This window comes from Schistocerca serialis, chromosome 2 (genome assembly GCF_023864345.2).
Source record: "Schistocerca serialis cubense isolate TAMUIC-IGC-003099 chromosome 2, iqSchSeri2.2, whole genome shotgun sequence".
In the NCBI taxonomy this organism is placed as follows: Eukaryota; Metazoa; Arthropoda; class Insecta; order Orthoptera; family Acrididae; genus Schistocerca; species Schistocerca serialis.
The window spans coordinates 982,641,143-982,664,000 of record NC_064639.1 but is presented as its reverse complement, the minus strand read 5'-3'; the positions used below and the strand labels follow the sequence as shown (position 1 = coordinate 982,664,000).

The following is a 22,858-nucleotide window of genomic DNA, read 5'->3' as shown; positions in this document are numbered from 1 at the left end:
CTGGAGAATGTGCTGGCCAGGGCAGCAGTCGAACATTTTCTGTATCCAGAAAGGCCTGTACAGGGCATGCAACATGCGGTCATGCATTATCCTGCTGAAATGTAGAGTTTCGCAGGGATCGAATGAAGGGTAGAGCTACGGGTCGTAACATATCTGAAATGTAACGTCTACTATTCAAAGTGCCATCGATGCAAACGAGGTGACCGAGACCTGTAACCAAAGGCACCCCATACCATCATGCCGGGTGATACACCAGTATGGCGATGACGAATACACGCTTCCAATGTGCGTTCACCGCGATGCCGCCAAACGTGGATGTGACCATCATGTTGATTTAAACAGAACCTGGATTCATCCGAAAAAATGACTTTTTGCCATTCGTACACCCAGGTTCATCATAGAGTACACCATTGCAGGTGCTTCTGTCTGTGATGCAGCGTCCAGGGTAACCGCAGCCATGGTCACCGAGCTGATAGTCCATGCTGCTGCAAACGTCATCAAACTGTTGGTGCAGATGGTTGTTATCTTGCAAACGTCCCCATCTGTTGACTCAGGGATCGAGACGTGGCTGCACAATCCATTACAGCCATGTGGATAAGATGCCTGTCATCTCGACTGCTAGTGATACGAGGCCATTGGGATCCAGCACGGCGTTCCGTATTACCCTCCTGAACCCACCGATTCCATATTCTGCTAACAGTCATTGGATCTCGACCAACGTGAGCAGCAGAGTCGCGATATGATGAACCGCAATTGCGATAGGCTACAGTCCGACCTTTATCAAAGTCGGAAACGTGATAGTACGCATTTCTCCTCCTTACCCGAGGCATCACAGCAACGTTTTACCAGGCAATGCCGGTGAACTGCTGTTTGTGTATGAGAAATTGGTTGACCTCATGTCAGCACGTTGTAGGTGTCGCCACCGGTGCCAACCTTGTGTGAATGCTCTGAAAAGCTAATCATTTGCATATCACAGCATCTTCTTCCTGTCGGTTAAATTTCACTTTCTGTTAAGTTTGTTAAACATGATGTTTAGAACCCAGGGAGACAATCCTGTTGACAATGTTGTTCATTACCTCCCTCACAATGCCTGCATATTTTAATGCAAGATTTTACTCATCAAGAACAGTGAAGTGTGAATGTGGCTTATAATATACGATGTTGATACAAATTTGGTCTTTGGCCTTGCTAAGATAGCTAATGATTATTTAGTTGTATTAATCACATAAGACAAAAAGTGAAAAGATTCCCATCCAACATGAGCAACAGGTACAGGACCAGTAGATAAGAAGCATGAGAGAGGATCTTTTTTTTCCTATTCAATAATTTTCAAACATACTTAATTTCCCTCAGTCAGTTCACCAAACAATTATAGTCTTTCACATCATCTTTCTTCCAGTGTGTCCAAAGAAACAAACATTTTCAATACAACAGGGCCCATTTCCACATACTTCTGGTCTCATTATCATAATTTATACATGTCTCATCTAATGTGACTGGTTGTCAATTTTATATGTACTTTTTTTGGTAATTCTTCATTAGGTGAGTTAACATGAAGCAATGTCCTTTTTTAGGATGTCATTGCTGTTTATTCCATGTCCAGATAATGTTTCATGAAATTCATTACATCACTGGTGTATGCCTAGAAAATAATGGGAGCATTAAAAGTAATTGCTCACCATATAACAGAAGTCATCTGACACATAAACCAGATTGAAAATGAGGTTGAACTTTGACAATAAAATTTTCTTCTTTAGAGCTAACACACACACACACACACACACACACACACACACACACACACACACTGTTTTGGCTGCAGTGTAATGTTGTTTTATTTTGTGTGTTTCTTACAAACTAATGCCTAAACTGAACTTTAATTTGCAAATTATAGATCATAGAGTTGCAGTCTTACTCAATAGCCTTGAGACCCGTATGTTTACATTAGTGAGCTCTCTTGAAAAACAAATGAAGGAAACATTTTTTGTTGTTGTTGTAGTAATAAGACACTGATGCATAACAGTTGCTTCTTCAGTTGTTATATTGTTATTTGCGTATTGAGTTCTTACTATTTCAGAAAGTTGATTAATTTATTATATTTGTGAACAGCATAAAGAAAAGTAAAGTCTAAGGTTTTTGGAGAGCAATATTTACAACTTGGGGTAAGATCCATTTCTATGCATGTTCATTCACATCTCAGCTGCAAAATGTTCTGTTTACTATAGATTATCAATTTATGTGTCTGTTATTGACATATTGGGAGCTGTGACAGATAAATACTTTATTCCAGAAATCAAACAATGGAAAATCCAGGATGGAATGTAACAGTATTATGAGAAGGAAAGTTGCTATTCACCATATAGCAATGATGCTGAGTCTCAGATAGGCACATCAAAAAGACTCTCACAATTAAAGCTTTCGGCCATTAAGGCCTTCGTCAACAATACACACACACACGAGACTGTAGTCTCAGGCAACTGAAACCACACTGCGACCAGCACGGGACTGTAGTCTCAGGCAGCTGAAACCACACTGCGACCAGCAGCACCAGTGCATGATGGGAGTGGTGACTAGGTGTGGGTAAGGAGGAGGCCGGGGCAGGGAGGGAGAGGGATGTATGGTGGTGGTGGCGGCAGACACTGAAGTGCTGCAGGTTAGACGTAGGACAGGAGAGAGGTGGGGAGGGGGGGGGGGGGCAGGGGTAGCGGAAAAGGAGATATATAAAAAGACTAGGTGTGGTGGTGGAATGACAGCTGTGTAGTGCTGGAATGGGAATACAGAAGGGGCTGGATGGGTGAGGACAGTGACTAACAAAGGTGGGGTCAGGAGGGTTATGGGAACGTAGTATGTATTGTGGGGAAAGTTCCCAGCTGCGCAATTCAGAAAAGCTGGTGTTGGTGGGAAGGATCCATATGGCACAGGCTGTGAAGCAGTAGAAACATTGATCAATAAGTCATTCCGTACTAACTACGACTGGCCTTCCACTTTCTTTTGTTGTTGCAATATGCAGATAGTGAACTCAGTACTTCTTTTTTATGTATTTTTCTGTAGTTGCTTCAGCATTGTACAGCTGCAGCATTTTCACAAAATCATTTTATCATGACTCTCTGTAGTAATATAGGTGAATCTCTCTCAGTTCATGCAGCTTCCTGTACTCTAACCTCTGCAACACTCCCATTATTGCATCCATGCATCATAGCAGTCAGCTTAAATAATCACTCTGTTGTATGATGTTTGTCACTGTAGTGTATCTTCATTATAAATACAAATATGAAGGCATAGAAAAAAAGATATATGGGGATGATCTAAGGGATTACTTCCAAATTGATTTTTATCTTTCTCTTCCTTGGACTTCGGACATTTAATATTAAACACTTTTTGTACTTTGTATTATTCATTGGTGTATTCTCTGTTTAATAGGAGTGATCTAAGTTAAAATACAGGAGCACCATTCGTTTTCTAGTTGTTTATTATGGAGATTTAAGAGAAACAACCGTGTACTCCTGTGAGCAAGACGGTTGCTGTTGCCTTCAAACAAGGTCTCCTCTTCACACCTCCCCTCTGCCCTGTCCACCGTTTGTGAATATTTGTCATTAACTTTATTAGGATAAATTCAGAGTGTCAACAAATGTTGATTACTTATAGTTCCTTGGGCCCTGGGTCTAAATTTATTTTTGACAGTTTCATAGCTTTTATATTTTCTCATTGTTTTATTACTGTTATTAACTTTACACATTACCATATATTACCTTTTTGTTTTTATGTTATAGATCTTATTATCCTGTACTGCTACCAATGTTGCCCCATTAATTTCACTCCTTCCCCCCCCCCCCCCTCCCCCCCCCCTCCCCCCCCCCCCCTCTCTCTCTCTCTCTCTCTCTCTCTCTCTCTCTCTCTCTCTCTCTCTCTCTCTCTCTCTGTCTCACTAGTAACATGGCATGCAAAGATCCACATCCATTATTCAAAAGTGAAAAATGGTTAGGTTTAATTGTTCAAACTTGTTCAGAGTGTGAGAATTTCTGTTGTATAAAAACACACTGACAGTAGAATGGTGTCAGTATGGGGTTTTCCTTCCCTGTTTACATGATTATACATTGAGTCTTCACCTGTATTTAAACAGTGCGTGTTCAGTTCTTCCTCTCAAATCTGAATGCTTGTGTTCACTTACCATAAACCGTTCTATGAAAATGTCAGATGGTTGTCACTTATTTCATGTAGCCAGCTTCCATTTTCTGTATCATCACTACATATTAGACATTTTCACCATCTAAGACTTTATTGTTGATCCAGTACTGCATTTATCAAAGTTGTTAGTGAAATGACACAATTTCAGAGATTTCACTGGTCTAATGTAGAAGTGCTTTTATGTATATAGATTGAAGCGGCGAGTGAAAATTTGTACCAAGGCCGGGAATTGAACCTGGGTCTCTTGCTTACTATGCAGATACACTAGCCACTAAACCACCTTGGCACAGCAGATAGCACAACCGCATGGCAGCTGTAGTGGAAGTGAGAATTTGGATGAAGGAGGAATGAATGCCAGGGTAATCCATGCAGTTGTGCAAACCACTGTGCCAAGGTGGCTTAGTGGCTAGAGCATCTGCACAGTAAGCAGGAGACCCAGGTTTGATTCCCAGCCTTGGTACAAATTTTCACTTGCCGCTTCGGTCTGTATACATAGAAGTTCGTAGTCACTGCATGAGTGCAAATCACGTTTTTCATTGTTATATCAAATTGGTGCTGTTTGCATCAATATTGCAGTCATAAATATAACATTTGCTTTGAAGTAAACAAGTCATTAGGAAGCGTACAGTACACGTTGATGGTTTAGTAATAGCATTTATGAACAAAGCTTAGTCAGAAACTGGAATGGACTGGAACAGTACAGTAACCATCTTCAAAGTTTTGAGACTTCGTCTTGGTTGTTATTGTATCTTGTCATATTTTTAAAGTAATCTTCCTTGAAATGATCGTATGGCATTGTTGTCTGGGAGGCCCCATTTGGGGGAGTTCGGCCCCCGAATTGCAAGTTCTTTTTAGGTGACGCCACATCGGCGACTTGTGTGCACTGCTACATCTATTCAAACCACTTGCTGAAGGCTTCATAATACTTTTTTTTTTACAACATTATTAAAGCAAGCGTCGTATGTAGGGACATCTGTTTCTGCAGACGCAAATCGACGACCTTAGTTTGGCGAACAGGAAGAAGTCATAAAGATAAATTGTAACTATAGGGTGGGTGAGACAGTGTCTGGACCCAAGACTTCTCATTGAAGTACTTAATTTTTTATGCCCAGTAAGCATTTATTTATTTTTTAGTACTCATCCATAGCTGAGGTCCCTTCTACAGGTTGGACAAATAGAAGCCTCCCGGAAAACATAATTCCAAGGGACAAAGAAACACAGTAGAGGAAAGGAAATACAGTACTAACCTGACTATAGCAGATGTTGAAAGTGACCACCATTGTTTTCTTGGCACTTTTGGGTCCTGGTCAGCAAGTTGCTAAAGGCAAAACAAAGCTGGACTGCTGGAATTGCTGCAGCCTCATCCAAAATGTTCTGGTGCAGTTCTGGAGGGTTGTTGCGATACCCCTTAGACTTCAGGGCTCCCCACACAAAGTAATCACAAACTGACAGATCAGCTGACCTTGGTGGCAAGCTATGACCGCGATTAAACTGACCTCTGCTAACATCTCTGTTAAGCGTAAAGATTACATAAATGGGCTCAGAAGGTTAGCAAGTTGTGGGGTGGCTGCACCATCATGTTGGAAGTAACTGTAGATCTTTACCTTTGCTGTTCGTTAAGGTACATTCATGTCCAATTGTATCCATTCATCCGGGCCACTTTTATTTGCCGCACCCTGAACATCATGAAGAGTCACTGTCAAATGTTTTATAGCCACTATCTGTGGTATGTATCTTCACGGAGTACACTATACTGACCTGTTTGAGTAGGGAGCTGAAGTTGAAGGCTTCTGTCTCTCATACTAGCAGATGATGAAAGAGCCATAAAGTAAAGCAAGGTATCCTAGCAAATTTAAACTGCTTCAGGTGTACACAGCTGTGTGTTGGACTGAGCATATGGAGCGAATGGCCCCCTCATGCAGACAAGGCCTGGGGATAACTCTCACTGTGGTTCCCTACACAGTGAACTATTCCATGTACTTGGGTTGGTATAACATACTAGTAGCTCAGCTGGCTCACTTTCAGCTTAGCTGACACAGATTTTACACTAGTGTTACGTCACTAATAGAATTATGGCCTAGAGAATGCCCTGGTAAAAGCACCACCATTGAGGAACCTTCCTAAAAATTAAGGGATTTTTGACTACATTATTTATTCCCCTAAAAACCAATGCACATCTGCCTGTTAAAGTATCATTTATCTACCAACTTTTTCTGGTACTAAATTACAGAAAGTGGACATGCTATAAAGTGTTTTATTTCGTAAATATTTGAAGATTTAAGTTCTGATAGGATTCATTGCTGTCATTAGTCTATGAGATTTTTCTCCTCATCTGTGTGTTTCTTGTTTCTTTTATGGTTTAACAGTTCAGCTATACGAGCATGCTTATTATGTGCAGTTAGTAATCTACAACTACATACATATCCATAAGCCATGATATGGTGCTTGCTGGAGGGTACCTTGTGCCACTGTTAGTAATTTCCTTTCCTGTTCTAGTCACAAATAGATCAAGGGAAAAACAGCTCTTTGCATGCCTCCATACAAGCTCAAATTTCTTGTTCCTTTGTGGTCCTTATGTGGTATATATGTTTGTGGTAATTTGCTGAATGGAACTGAAAGTTGTGCAGTGGGATGTGAAGTGTGGAAAATATGATGGAGGTCTTGTTTATATGAGGAACCTTCTATTTGATGTAGATTCAGTTTTTGTTTGATATGGATTCTATGTGACAGTGTGTGTTTGTTACCTATGTTTCTGTGAAGTCTGCAGAGATTTGATTTCAATGAAGAACATCACAGTTCCTGGCTATAAAAAGCTTAATTCATGATGTTATCACATTGTGATTGATAGACAAAATATTTTCAGATTTCCAGTCAGATTGATAATTCCATATTTATTAATGACCATAATCATATTCTATAGTGCTTACTACCAGGACTCCAGCCATGAATATGTGTGTGTGTGTGTGTGTGTGTGTGTGTGTGTGTGTGTGTGTGTGTTTGTGTTTAATTCCTTCATGATAAATGATAAGGCCGACAAAATGCACTTTTAAATATGACTCGTCTTTCCAAGAGCAGAGCGTATGCAGAAATAGTGTATGTGTAGACATTAGACAGGAGATAGTCCCAAGAGTAATAACTTTCGAGCATCCCACAAAGCATATGTACTTTGTACTGACTGAATGAAATTCATAATGCCTTTTCACAACTGTGTTTTACTTTGGTTCTTTTGGGTTCTCTCACTCTTTTAAATGTCTTGAAAAGAATTTCATGGTTTCCATGCCATGAAATCTTGCATACAGGTGATGGAGGACACTACATTTGCCTAGTGCACCTGCCCAAATGATATATTCCTCTACATCATGGTTTTTCAGTGTGTGAGTTGGAACAAGAAACTTGTGAAATACCCTTGCATCCACCTTCTGAATCTCTTAAGTTTTGCTGCCAGCTCATCAGATACATGACTTAAACTTGTAATTTAAATGTAGTTTTTTTGTTCTGTCAAATCTTGTCTAGTTAATGGAAAACATCTCTTGCAGTAAATTTCTGTGTTGGGTATCAGCATTAGCATGTAAGGAATTTTGAGGTAATCACCACCTTCATTACACATTGTTTTTGTTGTTCGGTACAGAACAGTTTGCAGATATATGAAGTAAATAGAGACCATTGTTTCATTATTCATTATTTGCAAATATATTATGTGACCAAAATTTAAAAAAGACAAAGTGGGCAACAATCATTTATTTTTCACTTTCTTGTTCATCATTTCTCTTTGAAATTATTCTTAGACATTATTTTATATTGTGGAAAGGATTTTCAAAGTGGTTGCTTTGATGATCCATTACTATGCAGTGATAAAAAAAAACATGCCACAATGGTTTGGACTAAATGTTGGCCAGTGTTCAGGAGTTGATTTTATGAAGATGGATGACACCTGTTGTATGCATTTCTGTATTGTTGGAGATTGATGCTATAATTTTGTTCATTGTCAAGCTATTAGTGTCCCCTATATCTAAATATGAAAATTGAAAATTGAAAAATGGAAATTTTATGTCATACTAGTTGCGCGTGAAAACCTGATTAGCAGCAAATTTGGATTTTAGCCAGCAGCAACTTGAGAAATGTTTCATGCATTAACTAAATGCAATTCGTAGTGAGCTTAGGAAAGAGAAGATAAAAAATATAAAAATGTAACAGATACATACACAGTAAATTATTCAGAGAAGTTCTTCCATATTTGTTTTGTCTTTTTGTACATATTTCTTTTCTTTTCTACAATCACCAAAGAATGGTACTTTAGTACTTACAAAGCTCAAAATTTATTAAAGTCTTCTTATATTCATTTTTTGTTGATCATTCCCCAACAGCCAAAGCTTATACTGTTGGGTCACTTTATTTTGCTGTGATACTCTTACAGCTTTCATTTATTATTTACTTCTTAGAATGTCACATTCTGTTTTCATATCTGATATTCGAAATGTTTTTCGTAGTCCACATGATTTTTACTTCTTGTTGATTTTTGAAAAATTCCTCTCCCACCATTTGGAAGTATTTCACAAAAGTAATCACAATATATATGCTCTCCATTTCTGTTATTTAGTGGGATTATTTTGTTTTGCATTAATTGCGTAGCTCACAGAAAACAGACTGCTGGAAATTTGGAAATTCTCTCCCAGCTAATTTCTTTCTTGTGTCAGATAAAACTGTTTGTCAAGTGATTGTTTAGTGTATGTGATTGTTACCAGACTATGAACAGCACTAAGTTTCATGAATACTGTATATATTTTTGAATTTAGTATGTGTTGTTATTCGTGTTAGATCCACTAACAACAATTTTAAGCATTGAGAATGCAGAAGTTAGTTAAAGATGTACATGTTTCCCATATTTATTGAAAAACTTGTTTATTGATCACCCCTCACACCTACCTTAATTCCACTTCCATAATAGCCGAGGAGAATATATTAGATGTGCATTGGAAAGAATAAGCCACACTCCGATACCTTGCCTCCAACATTATACTCTCATACTTAATATTGTGCAGTTGTAATTTCATTTGTGTTTGAATTGACTGTTTGCATTACGAAGTCAACAATCCTGTGTAGATAAAATTACAATGGAAGAGACTACTATAAAATACATGTTTTGTACCAATAAAGTAACGTAGTGAATTTGTGGGGATAGTGATGTAAGGAGTTTGTTAGTTTTGACTGATTGATAGTGTAACATTTACTCCACTAGCAATGCTGTCCGCTCAGCCTGCTTGTGATTCGTTGGTTGGCTTAGAGCCTGCTGGTGTAAACATCTTCAGGATTTTACTCATTTCCAGGTGATCTCTAGCTACTATAGTTTAAGGATCTCATTTATTGCGTGGTTTATTTGTGACAACATTTAAGATAGCAAATGTTTAATTACTTAATATTAAATATTTTATTTTAGGCAGATAATGCATATAGTTATATTAATTACGTGCTTTTAGGATTTCTGAAACACTTTCTGGCAAGCAGCACCAGTGGAGGAATCTATCTGGGTATACGTAATTATCACTATGAACTTGTTTTTGAAATAATTCCCAAAAACTATTCACTGTGTGTTTAAATGTCTTAATGCTTCTTTGTTAAATTGTTTGAAAGTTGAGCACAAAATATAAAAGGATTCATTGTTGTTGGCATGAAGTGCCTAAATTAACTGTATGTAATGAATAAACTGTTAAAAATGGTTTCATCCTGCATAAAAGGTAAATGATGACCTATTAAAACCAGTTCACTCTGTGTGAAAATAGCAGTTAATCGTGTGCAAGTGTAAAAAAACTGTTTGTGTTGCCACAGTTGTGGCCAACATAAAATTTCAACTACCATCATATCAAAACAGTTTTATTTTGTGCTTGAATTTAATTTGATAGATTTTCTTTGTGGCTGTTATGGCACTGTTTCAAAATGTTCACATAATTGTCGAAGATAAACTGATACAGGAAATATTAAAAAATTAAGAGTTTTAATCTCTACTGAAATGAAACCAAAATCAGAGGAAAATAGTTGTCCATTTTATAATTCCATTTATGATTCCTGCATCTCTTTCAAAGTCCCTTAATTTCTCAACCATAGGGTTGTGCCATGTACAAATTTGATTTCATATCCTTCTGCATTAAGAGTTTTATTAAACTTTTCCTGGGGCCTCTTAATAGTAGGACTGTGTAGTATCTGCTACTGGAGTTTCTGGAGCATTTAAATAACTCTCTTGCAGTCACTAAACGTGACTATGCCACAACATGCTCCATTTCATTAGATATTTTCTATCTCTTCTAAACTGGTAAGGCCCCCAGACTGATAAGCAGTACCCAAGAATCTGTTGAATGAGTGTTTTGTGAGCCACTGCTTTCGTGGATGAAGAATGTTTCCTTCACATTCTGCGAATAGCTTCTTCTGGTAATTACTGGTACCAGTGATTTATCATTTATAATGTAAGGGAACAGTAATGGAGCCCCTTGCCTATTTATGTGCAGTATAATACATTTCTTTACTTTTATGGTCACAGTCAACTGCCAGATTCTGCACCAATTGTTGAACCTTTGCAGATCCTCTTTCAATTCACTACAGTCTTCTGAGGTTTCTACTTTCCTATAGACAACAGCAATGGTTCACAAATAGCCTCCCAGAATTTCCAATGTTATCCACTAGACCATTTATGTATTACGCATATAGTAAACAGTACCAACCCTATAACACACTCTGATTACTGTTGAAATTACTTTTACACTTGTTGATTTAGTCCCCTGAAAAACAAGGTGATGAGTGCTATGTACTAGGAGACCCTGAATCCAGTCATAAATGTTGTCCAATATTTGGTTCACCAAACTACTGTGCAGAACTGTTTCGAATTCCTCCTGGAAGCAGAGGATCACAGCATCAACCTCGCTACTGTTGTCTGTTGTGCTCTGTTTCTCAAGGATAGACAGAGCAAGCTGAGTTTTGGAAAGTGTCTGGCTGTGAAATACTTGTTGGTATTTACAGTTTACAAGTCATTTTCATTCTCCAGTCATTTTCGTTCTCCAGAAATGTTATGATGCAAGAGCATAAAACATGTTCTTCAGTTCTGCAACAGATCAGTATTGATATATAATTATGTGCATCTGTCAGATGAACCTTTTTGGAAACAGGAATGAATTTTGCCTCTTTCAGTAGCCTGGTACTCTGTTATTCCAGTGACCTACAACAAACTGCTTCTAGAAGGGGAGCAAGTTCTTATGCATAATTTCTATTCCTCAATCACTTATCTCAATATCTGCCATTTGAGAGTTTGTGCAATGACCAAAAAAGACAAATCGTATTACACTTTTCCACAGTGAAGCATTTTTGAAAGACTGGATTCAGTATTTGACCTCCTCTATGTCATCTGCTTTGGCACCAGTATGATCACTGAGAGACTAGATTATTTTGACTGGCTTTTGACTTAATCTAAGGCCAACACTTCTTAAAATCTGTGGTCAGTTCAGTTAGCAAAATTGTACTTTTGGATTCATTGAATGCTTCTTGCATTGCATTTGTTATTGCTAATTCTTGACGTGGCTTAAATCTGTGAGGCAGCTCTCTTTGTTTTCATAGCAACTTTGTAAAAGGGCTCGATCAACAGTAGGTCTTTCCCATACCTCACAATCATCCATTTGTACTCCATGTCTTCATTCCCAGCACTAAATATTTGATCTGACAGATTGGCTGCTCTGTAATTTGTTTTACATCATCCAATAAAAATGTTTTCCTACCTTAAGACACCTTATAACACCTGTAGTAATTGATGCTATAACAATCTCATGATCACTGATGCCCTTTTTATGTTAAATGATTCAAAATTTGTATATGTTAGTCACTGAGGGCTTTAAGATGTTACAATCTCGACTTAGTTCTCTAACTCCGTCAAACATTTTTCAGAAATAAATGTTCAGAACAATCTCTCACTAATCCGTGTTCTTGACATTACTTTTAATGATGTGACTGTCACCTTCTTTTGCTGACAGATTAAAGTGTCACCCTGTTACAGTCATCTGATCAGGAAACTTATCCATTATATTCTCCAGGATTTCTCTAAAGTAACCTACCATTACAGGTTCTACAGCAGCTGGTATATAAAAGCACCTGATTATCGTGTTTGACCTGTCATTAATGCTTACCATCACCCAGATTATTTTACTATCTATTTAGGTGGCCCTACACTTCTCCAACCAATAGCATATGCCGAGAACGCCACATCCAAGATTGTCACACCATACTTTGAGACATGGTTAGACCTTCCAATTTTCTCCAGACTAGAGGGTCACAATCATTGATTATACATGTGTGATGCTGCAGATAGTGATCCATGCTTACATCCTGCGAACTGTGTAAAAGAACTGAGGATGACCTCAGAACCTAGATGGCAAGCATCATTTGTACCAACATGAGCTATGATTTGCAGCCAGTTGCAAGTAGTATTTTACTCATTATTAAAGGTTCCGCCTTTTATGCAAAACACTGTTTTTTCTTGTTACCCAAACATGTTTTGGCCTCTCTGTGCCATCATCAGTGGGTTTTGTTTATTGAAAAACTGTAAAAAGTGTATGTATTTTAGGTTGTAACTGGTCTAACAAACTGAAGCTGAAAGACAAGTTTATATATATATATACAATTATGACAGCGGGTCATCTGCAAACCATACATTGTAAATGTGAATTTTATCTGCAAGTTAACACATCGCTTAATTTTTTTAAATGTGATATTGGTGTGGCAAAAGTTTTGCATATATGCTTATTAATGTAATGTATTTGATTTAAAAATATATATATTTTGTGTATATATCTGTTAATGTAATAACAAGTATATACACAAAACATTTTGACATAGCAAAATCGCATTTTTTTAAATCAAAGGCTGTCTTAATCCACAGATAAAATTAACATTTACGTCATTTGGTTTGCAGATGACAAGTTATCAGTGCAGGACACCAAACAGATGGTTCTGCAAAATCATATGACATACAATCAAAGTATGGACAAAAACTTCCTGTAGTCCTCATTTTGTTAGGCTGCTTACAACCTAAAAATGTTGATTTCTACAGTTTTTCAGTAAACATAACACACTGATGATGGCACAGAGGTGATGAAACATGTTTGGAAAACAAGAAAAAACAGTGTTTTGCATAAAAGCCGGAACCTGTATCCAATAAATTTAACAACAAACATAGACAAAAGTCCAAAAGACAAATACAGGCATATAGTATGTTCAGAAGCTGCCAATAGTCTCTCTTTCCCGTCTTCGACAACACCACTTTGTAAACATTCGAAGTACACATTGGCCTTCATTTGTGATGTGCCAGTTATTTCTCTAAAGGGCTCCATTACCCATCTAACATTGGTGCTCCCAATTGCCAGTGTGTCCACTCTGATCTTGTGTGGACTTGCTATGAAAATCTAACTGGGCCCAGATTTGAAGCATGCTGTGCTGGCTCAGATATGTTATCAGCATAGGGCAGCACTTAGTACCTACCGAGAGAATGTAAGCGGACAGCTGTGCTCTCTGATTTTGGATTCTCCTTCTGCTCTGAGAAAAGAAATCCACTATTCACTCAGCAAGTGAGGACAAATTTCTTACCTTGCTCATTGGTATGTGGTGCAATGTTGGAGATATCAGCAACACTAGAGTGTCACAACTTTCGCTAAAGTGCTCAAACATTGCTACAACTTGAGCTGTGGCCTGAAGCCTGTTGATCTTGTTTGTGGCTACTACCTTTTTCCAGACAATGGCCAATTCCCCTCATGTCCACACTCACAAACACCACAGTCCCTATCCATGTCTCGTTATACAAAACTATATAATAATAATAATAAAAAAATGTGTCAACCAAAGTAGTCAGAAAATGAGAAGTGCAAAAGATAGAAAAAATAAGCAATGGAACACCCCAATGGTGATTCTATAAATGGCGTAAATCTCAGCTATGGTGTCGTCTGGACATACTGAAGACGATACTGCTAATCCCTGTCAAGGAAAACCACAAGCTCCAATTTTAGTACAGATGCACTAAACACAGCTGAATTGCACACAAGCCACATGCATATATCAGTAGGCTGCTTAACAACAATCAGACTGTCCTATTGTGGTGCTGTTGATAGTAGAAATCTACACAATTAAAAGTATGAAACACACAAAATATAAACAAGGAAAATAGTTATTTTTGTCAATTGTAGTAACAATCCTCATCAGTAAATGAGCCCTGCTTTGAAGATAACCAGTATGGTCAATCACGTAAGCAAAATATAGAAGTCAGAGGTTGGGGAAGAATAAGCACCAAACTTCAGTTGGCAGGAATAATGTGAAGAAGTGTAGCTTGAGTGCAGTAGTGAAGTTTGTAAGACAGTCATGACAAAACTACCTGTATATCATTCCTAACTTGTTTGGCTGGTAAATGTGTGAAGAACATCATACACACTGCCAGCAAATATCAGATAAGTGGAACAGAGTGGAGACTTACTTTTGAAACCATTAACTCACTAATAAAGTTCAGGGACAAGGCAGTTCTTTTGTCCTCTTTTTTTTATTTTTGGAGACACATTGAAATATGACAAGTCAAATGATTTGCATAAATGCACAGACTTTCTTCTCCTTGTGATGCATATGGAAAGGAATGGTCCTTGGCATTTGGAAAATAATGGTTGGTTGTTGTCATAGCCATTCAGTTTGTGCACTAACAGAATTAGGAGGAAAAAGACATAAACCATTCATCAATACAAAAGTGATGTTTGTACTTGAATAGTTGCACAGAGATTAATTAACCTGACTTAAGATAGTTAAGATGATATGGGAATTCACCAGAATAATAATTTATTTCTATAATAATGGTATTAAGAGAAATGTGCTAGAGAAAAATAAAAAATGAAAGCTTGGGTTTCCATTGGCATAGCATTCCAATGGAAATGTTATGTAATTTCTTATGGGAATGTGTTTTTCATATTTAGGGTCTAAGTTACACTGATGTTTCTCATAACAGAGGAGGAAGTCACTTTGTAAGAAAACGTTATCAAATTTTTTAGGCAGCTTTAGTTTACTTCTCACTTTTAATCTATGTAAAATTTTTGAAAACATTATCAGCAATCCTATATATTAATATGATAATTTAGAAAAAAGTCTTGATCGCAAATTTCTTTTAATCGGAGTGACCGGTTTCAATCCTTAAGGATCATCTTCAGACTCCAAAACGGCAGGTGGACTTCCATGAAGAAACATGCGCCGACCCACGACACTGAACTGACTGCTCTCTGCACCAGTTCAGCATTGTGGGGCGGTGCAGCTTGCTCCATGGAAGTCCACCTGCCATTCTGGAGTCTGAAGATGATCCTTAAGGATTGAAACAGGTCACTCTGATCAAAAGAAATTTGTGATCAAGACTGTTTTTTAATTATCATTAACCTATTTCTCCATCTATTGCTTAAGGATGACATTACGTTCCTACTTTCCAGTCTCCTGTCTTCTTACATTTCTAATCATTATTAACACCACTTACACAACTCGACATGCACTTTGTTACTTGCTCAGGATGATTACACTTCAGATATTTACCATGCAAGCCACACTAGTATGTATTGTGTATCACTTGAACTGCTTACCACCCTCACTCATCCCAAACTGATTCCAATTACATTCCCTCTAAAAATCACTTCATGCTTCATTTCACTATTAGCCTGTAATAGTGATGTAATGCACTCAGTAATTGTAAAACAACTCATTCACAGAAGACTGCATTCTACGAGGGTGGTTTGAAAAGTTCGCAGAGTCTGATAGAAAAAAAGTACTTACTTCACTGAAACTTTTTTAATTTCTCCTTGTAGATTAATGCACTTCGTCCAACGATGTTCCAGTGCCTTGATTCCATCTCAAAAATGAGTTTCCTCCAGGCCTGCAAAATAGTTGTCAACTCCGGTTATCAATTCTTCATTTGAAGTGAATCTTCGACCACCGAGAAAAATTTTCAGTTTTGGGAAGAGATGGAAGTCTGACGGAGCTGTATCAGGTGAATAAAGACAGGTGTGGCAATAATTCATACATTAGTTCGTGTAATTTTGCCATGTCGACAGCACGTGTGCGGGCGCGCATTGTCTTGATGGAAGATGACTTTCTTCCTTGCTAAACCAGACCTTTTTTCACCTATCTTTTGTTGCAATTTGTCCAGGAAGTTAACATAATATTCTCTAGTAATTGTTTGCCCAGTTGGGAGATAATCTACAAACAGAATCCCCTTCGCATCCCAGAACACTGATGCCGTGACCTTTCCCGCCAAAGGAATTGTCTTTGCTTTCGTTGGTGGTGCAGAATCAGGATGTTCTCACTGCTTTGACTGTTGTTTTGTCTGTGGGGTATAGTATTGCATCCAATTTTCATCTGTGGTCACAAACTGACACAGAAAATCTTGTTAGTTTCTCCTAAAATGGGCCAAACATTGTTCCGATATATCCATCTCATGCATTTGTGATCCATCGTCAAGAGTCGTGGTACCCATCTTGCAGGTAATTTTTTCATTTCTAATTCTTCAGTTAAAATGTGATACACCGTTTCAGATGACATCTGGCAAGTGTGAGCAATTTCACGCACTTTCAATCAGCGATCCTCCAAGACCACTTTGCGCACTTTTGTAATGAGTTCTGGAGTAGTGACACATCTTGGTCAACCACTGGGCAGATCATCATCCAAGCTGTCCCAACCAAATTTAAATTCATTTGTCCTATTGGCAACAGTGGGATATGAAGGAGCATTCCCCCAGTGTAATCTGGAAATCGGCATGAACGTCCTTTGCTTTCATACCTTTCTTTACGAAGTACTTAATTACTGCTCAAATCACGATTTCCCCCCCCTCCTCCCCCCATCTTTGCAAATCACTACACGGGAACAACAATAGAGCCATGTTACCACCACAGTTCTCTTCTAAGATCACGGACATGGCACGTGTTTAAAGACAACAGCCCAATGAATATCACATGGACAACTCGTTGCGCTATCGCTGACATCTTGTGGTGATTCCAAGAGCTTTTAAAGCCACCCTCGTAAATATTGCTCCCTTCATGAAATATGACGAAGGTTATTTTATGGGTTGTGGACATTTATGCAATAAAAGCTTTACATTTCCTCATTATCACCAAAAAATTTGAAAATGGTGAACATTAAAATTGAGTTAATAGAAGCCTTTCATCACTACTGCGAAAATTAGTAATGCAAAGCTAACTTTTTGTATAATGTGTTGTTAAGCAATTCATAACCGTAGAAAAGAAGTTGAGCATCTTGGCTTAGCTTTCGATCTTGTTCCTGTTTATAGCAAGCTTGCACATACTGTATTTGTCCCTCATTCCGGAAGATTGAGGTAGATGTTGCATGGAAAATTATTATATGACATCATATTGCAGTTCTCTTCATACTGAGTACATAAAGTACAGTGTTTATTATGTTGAACAAGTTTAATCTTTCTTGAAGTAATGAACTGGAGAACATATAGTAAAAAAAGTTTACAGTTTTGTGTCAACAGACATACTGTAACTTTAGAAAATCCAGTAGGGAATAATAATAATATTATGAAAAGAATAGATTGCTACTCATCATATAGTGGAGATGTTGAGTCAGAGATAGGCACAACAAAAAGACAGTCAAACAAGTAAGCTTTCAGCCAAAGGGCCGTGTTTGGGGGGGGGGGGGGGGTAGTGTTTAATTTGGAAGAAGGCATTTTGACCAAAAGCTTACTTGTCAGTCTTTCTGTTGCACCTTTCTGTGGCTCAACATCTCTGCTACACAGTGAGAAGCCATCTATCCTTTTCATAATACCAAAGGGCTGTAACTTTAGCCAGAAGTAAAACTAAAACATTTTCTCATGCATGTTAATATTGTGTGATAACAGGTTTGGCAGTAAATGAAAACTGAAATGAATTCCCTTCTTAAATCTTCATTGAGGTTAGCTGACTGTCAGTGTGGTCGTTCGTCATAACTAACTTCACTTGTGCCATGTGTTGTATGAGAGCACATATGTTTTAAATCATTAATTTCATCTCTCCGCTAACATTGTCATTCTAGCTTTTATGTTTGCTCCCATGATAAATCTCACTACTGCTGTAGCCAGCTGCATTCAGGAGCCTCAGAATTTATGTTAAAAGAATGATTTGAACAGATTCCTCCTTGAAAGTTTTTTAGTGGCAGTTTAACAAAATTACAGCTTATTCCCTTACTTGTCACAGTAGTTCACTTTGAGACTGCAGTAGTATTGTTTTTTGCCATAGTGTGAATATTATGTTGAGTGCCCTGGTATCTAACGATTATGCATTTTCTACTTTTGCCTTTTGTACTGGGCACATTAAAGACAGTATAAACAAAATCTGCTCTAATTTTGTTAGTCAGAAGACAGGATGACGGGTGGAATTCCGTGACTGTTTATGTCCATTGTGCTGACCTCGTAATACATTGTAGCAAGATTTAAGCAGTGGTACATACTCAAGTGAATCACAGAAAAGCTGTTTGAAGTATCTTTAAAACTGCGCCATTTTGCTGTAGATTTGTTACAGAATGAAATAAAAATTAACAAGCATCTGGTTAAATGTTAGAGTGAGAAATATGATATTTAGTAACCATGATGCTCTTTCATACTACAAAAGTACACTTGAGTGCTGTAATCTATTTGTTGAAACAACAGAATTTTTAAAGTAATGTCTGCATTGCCAGAAAGTGTGATCAGAATCCTAATATATATTTACAAATAAATCATTTGGGGTAGTTCTGCTATTTTATTGCAGCAGATTAGGCATGGAAAATAACTACTATGACATCATATCCAGCGCAATTGTGTGGGGACAATTTCATCTTCATTGTATCCCCTTATCCCCACAAATGGTGTGTTAATGAAAGGATTCATTTAGAGGTATTTATATTTTTTCAAGCAGGATTTGTATATCATAGTTAACTTTGATTCTCACACATAAACACATGAAAAAATGCATGTGTTTTTGTGTATTAAATGACTGCAAACTTGGCAATGAAAAACTGTTATTTTGCTATTTTTTACATTAATAAAAAATAAATATGATTGGAAATATATAAACAGTTTCCAGTTAGTAATGTGTTCATTCATAAATTCAGCTGTAAAAATATAGAGAAGTTATCCCACTTTATATTGTGATTCATTGCAGAAGTTAAAATTTGATTTGAAACATAATGAACTTTATTGCCTTGTTGCTGCAGTTACATGTTATAGTTGATTATTAAGTTTGAGATGGTGTAATGTTTTGACAGTAATAATAAGCAATGTAATAAGTGAGAAAAACAGTAAACTTGTAACTGGACTGACCATACATGCAAGGCATAGGTATTTTAGTGAAGTGACACTGCACTAATCTCTGTCTTATGATTGGTGATACTGAATACTCAGAATACAGTTGTTTGTTAGCTGAATTTAAAGTGTACTTTTAAACTTCAATGTTGCTTGATATTACATGCATGCACACGTGGTAATGATAATTGTACTTCATTTGCAGTTAGCTCAGAATCCCTAAAATGAGTAATTTGGTTATTCAATTACTCAGTATTTTACGACCATATAATGGTGTAAAATGCACATTCACAAAACTTCAGATGTCTACAGTGAATAATTGCAGCAATATTCTTATTTCCAAAGTAAATATTGTGCTTCTGTCAGTTCCTCGCACCATCTTGAACCAAGTGTGCTGATAAATATAAGATATTGTGATATCTATGACTAAAAGCTGTAATATTACTTCTTTCAGTCACATAAAAAGGGTATGCTGTCTACAGTGTACTCAAGAAGCAGTGTCAATATCCTTGCAAGCAGGAGTACAGAGCTATATTTGATTGAAGATCTTGGTCTCTCACTGTGTCGGCACAACCTGGCGATGTTCTGTTTGGAAATGTTTCTCTTGGAATCTTCAAGATGTCATCCCAAATGCAAGGTGATCTTTATTTATAAGCATCCTTCTTTTGTTATTGCTACTGGCTCTGAAAATTAAAAATCACATTCCCCTAGTGTCCAGTCATTTACATTAACTGGTTTATATGAATTTGTAAGATTAATAAATTGTGGTTAACTGAATGTATTACATCACTACTCACTTTCAGTAAATGACAGCATTATCTTTGTAATCATTGTAATAGTTCATCATTCATCATGCATTTGTGTATGTTACTGTGAAGTGAGTAGTGTCTTGATATGGAGGCAGCAAATGTAATTTTGTTACTCCCAAGTAAAATGTGATAATATCAAATGAGCAGAAAATATGCAACAAGCAGACCACCATATTGCTGGAACTGCTGTAATTTGCTGCATGACTACAGCTTCTTTTATCATTGTTTTGATGCCACCTGGATATCCATTTTGATAAGGTATGTTTGAAGCATCTTTAATGTTTTAGAATGAAATTACTTTTTATACAAATGATGATTCATAGTGATGAGTTACAAGAATTGTAAAATTATGTTATGGAAAGGAAATAAATTCTTGAACATCAGGAGTATTCTTTTTATTGTTGGAATCTTGTTATTTCTTTCATTTGAAACCCATGATTCTTTTATCATCAGACAGGATTAAAATTTCAGTAATATCTGTCAAACTAACAGTCAGATGTGGTCAGTAAGATGTGTACATAATGTTTATCTCTCATGTGGGTCATGTTGTTATTTGACATGCCTGCAAAATAATCCTCTCTGTCTTGTTTTAAGGGAGATGACATGATGATATTATAAATACCAAGGTTGTATGGTTGATAGTATCTGTGAAAAAGTTTATTTAGCATTCCTTCAAATAGACTTTTTCTGAGTATGAGTCATAATTGGAAAATGCAGACCCTGCGGTAACACTAGGTACATGCAAAGGGTTGCCTTTTTGTCACAGAAGAATATATATAGTTATCAGAAGGTGACCATTTGTCAGAAGTGCCATGTGATTCACTCTTGTACAAATATGGCAATTAAAAGCTGTTACCCTTCACCTTTTCTCAGATAAAATATAAATGAGCATGAATACATATGCACATGATATAAAATTGTGAAGTATTATTTTAATAACTCCAGATCAAAATATTATTACAATAATTGGAAAACTTTCAATATCAAATCTGTAAAGACTGGTAGGAATCATCAATACTCACATTTTGAGACAAACTGTTCTGTTGAGGAAGTAGCACAGTGATGAGCATGAATGCTGTTGCATTGCGCGCGCGTGTGTGTGTGTGTGTGTGTGTGTGTGTGTGTGTGTGTGTGTTTGTTTTTATTTATTTAGTTATTTAAACTTTTTGTTATGATAAGGTACAAGCAGCAATACTTTCATTTTGTAGCATTCTAAAATATATGTATACACCTTGAGTGAACAGAAATGGTGAACATTTTGGAGAGCTCAGCCTAACGTTGTCGCATTCAGGTTTGGTATACTTGAGGCCGCTTTTGCAGAAAGTCTTCTGTTATAAAACTTGCAGGTATTTAACCTAAAAGTATTAGACTTGATGATGGTAGATTGTGTGATTCTACATCTACACAATTACTGTGCAGTTCACTCTTAAGTGTTGGGCAGAGGGTTCATAGAAACTTTCTGATTATTTCTCGTCCTTTCCACTCTTGAAAAGCAAGTGGCAAAAGTGAACACATGAATCTTTCCATGAAAGCTCTGTTTTCTATTATTATATTGGGATGGTCATTTCTCCCAGTGGCAACTGTGTCAGAAAGTTAGGATTTTCTGAATTGCAAGGATGATAGAAACTGTTAGTGAAAAGAACTCATAAGTACATTCATGGAAAAAATGGGTCTGGGAAGTGAAACAATCACTAACATATTCATCTTGCTCATAGCTGTGGGACTTTGTACTACATAACATGTCCTCCCAGTAATGCCATCTTATATTAATCTCTTGGAGCACTAGAGTCTGGTTGAGGAGCACAACTCTCTTTAATTTCAATACTGGATTTGCATTTGGGAGGATAGATTCAAATACCCGTCCAGCCATCCTGATTTAGTATTTCCATGGATTCTCTAAGTCTTTTAAGGCAAACGTCAAGATGATTCCGTTGAAAAATACATGGTCAGTTTACTTCCTCAATCTGAGCTTTAACTCTGTCTCAAGTAATGCCAAAGTAATAGAGCTTTGACATTTTAGAAGAATAGTAACATATGTCTTGCACTTTCACTTCATATCCATTGAAACATCTAACAATTTAGAATATTCTGTTTCATTCATTGATTTACTGTCATGTATTATTTCTAATGACGTGCTCAGGATTTGAGCAATTTGATCAACACTGAAATGCATTTGTTGTTTATTGTCTAAGTGCAGTGGCAGTCCATTTTCAGATAACCAGTTGTTAATTTTTAAGAAAATGTGATTTAATTTTCAAGCGTTGCATTGTCAGAAAAGAAACTTATTTCTGCTTCTTGGATATATGAAAGCAGATCATTTACATAAAATGAACAAGAACAGGCCCAATATTGATCCCTGTGGATTCCTGTAGAGATTATTACCCATTCTGAAGACTCTGGTTATGTACATTCATTTGGGCCTTAATCTGATAAACACCTTCTTTAAGTTAGGTAGGATGAAAACTAGTTATCAGCACGATCTCTGATACAACAATATTTGAGCTTCTCTGGTAGAATACTGTGAACTGCACAGTCAGATGCTTTTGAC

General features: G+C 37.0%; 1 protein-coding gene across 2 annotated transcripts in view; it reads left to right on the top strand.

The window, feature by feature from the left end:
- Window positions 1-20,696, top strand: part of LOC126458406 (luc7-like protein 3) — a 144,102-nt gene extending 123,406 nt beyond the window's left edge. The window contains exons 9-10 of one of the 2 annotated variants that reach the window (XR_007585631.1): window positions 9,422-9,509; window positions 19,956-20,696. The gene's annotated coding sequence lies outside the window, so the exon portion shown is untranslated. The remainder of the gene's footprint in view (window positions 1-9,421; window positions 9,510-19,955) is intronic. The other variant, XM_050095421.1, reaches the window with a different exon arrangement.
- Window positions 20,697-22,858: the final 2,162 nt, after the last annotated feature.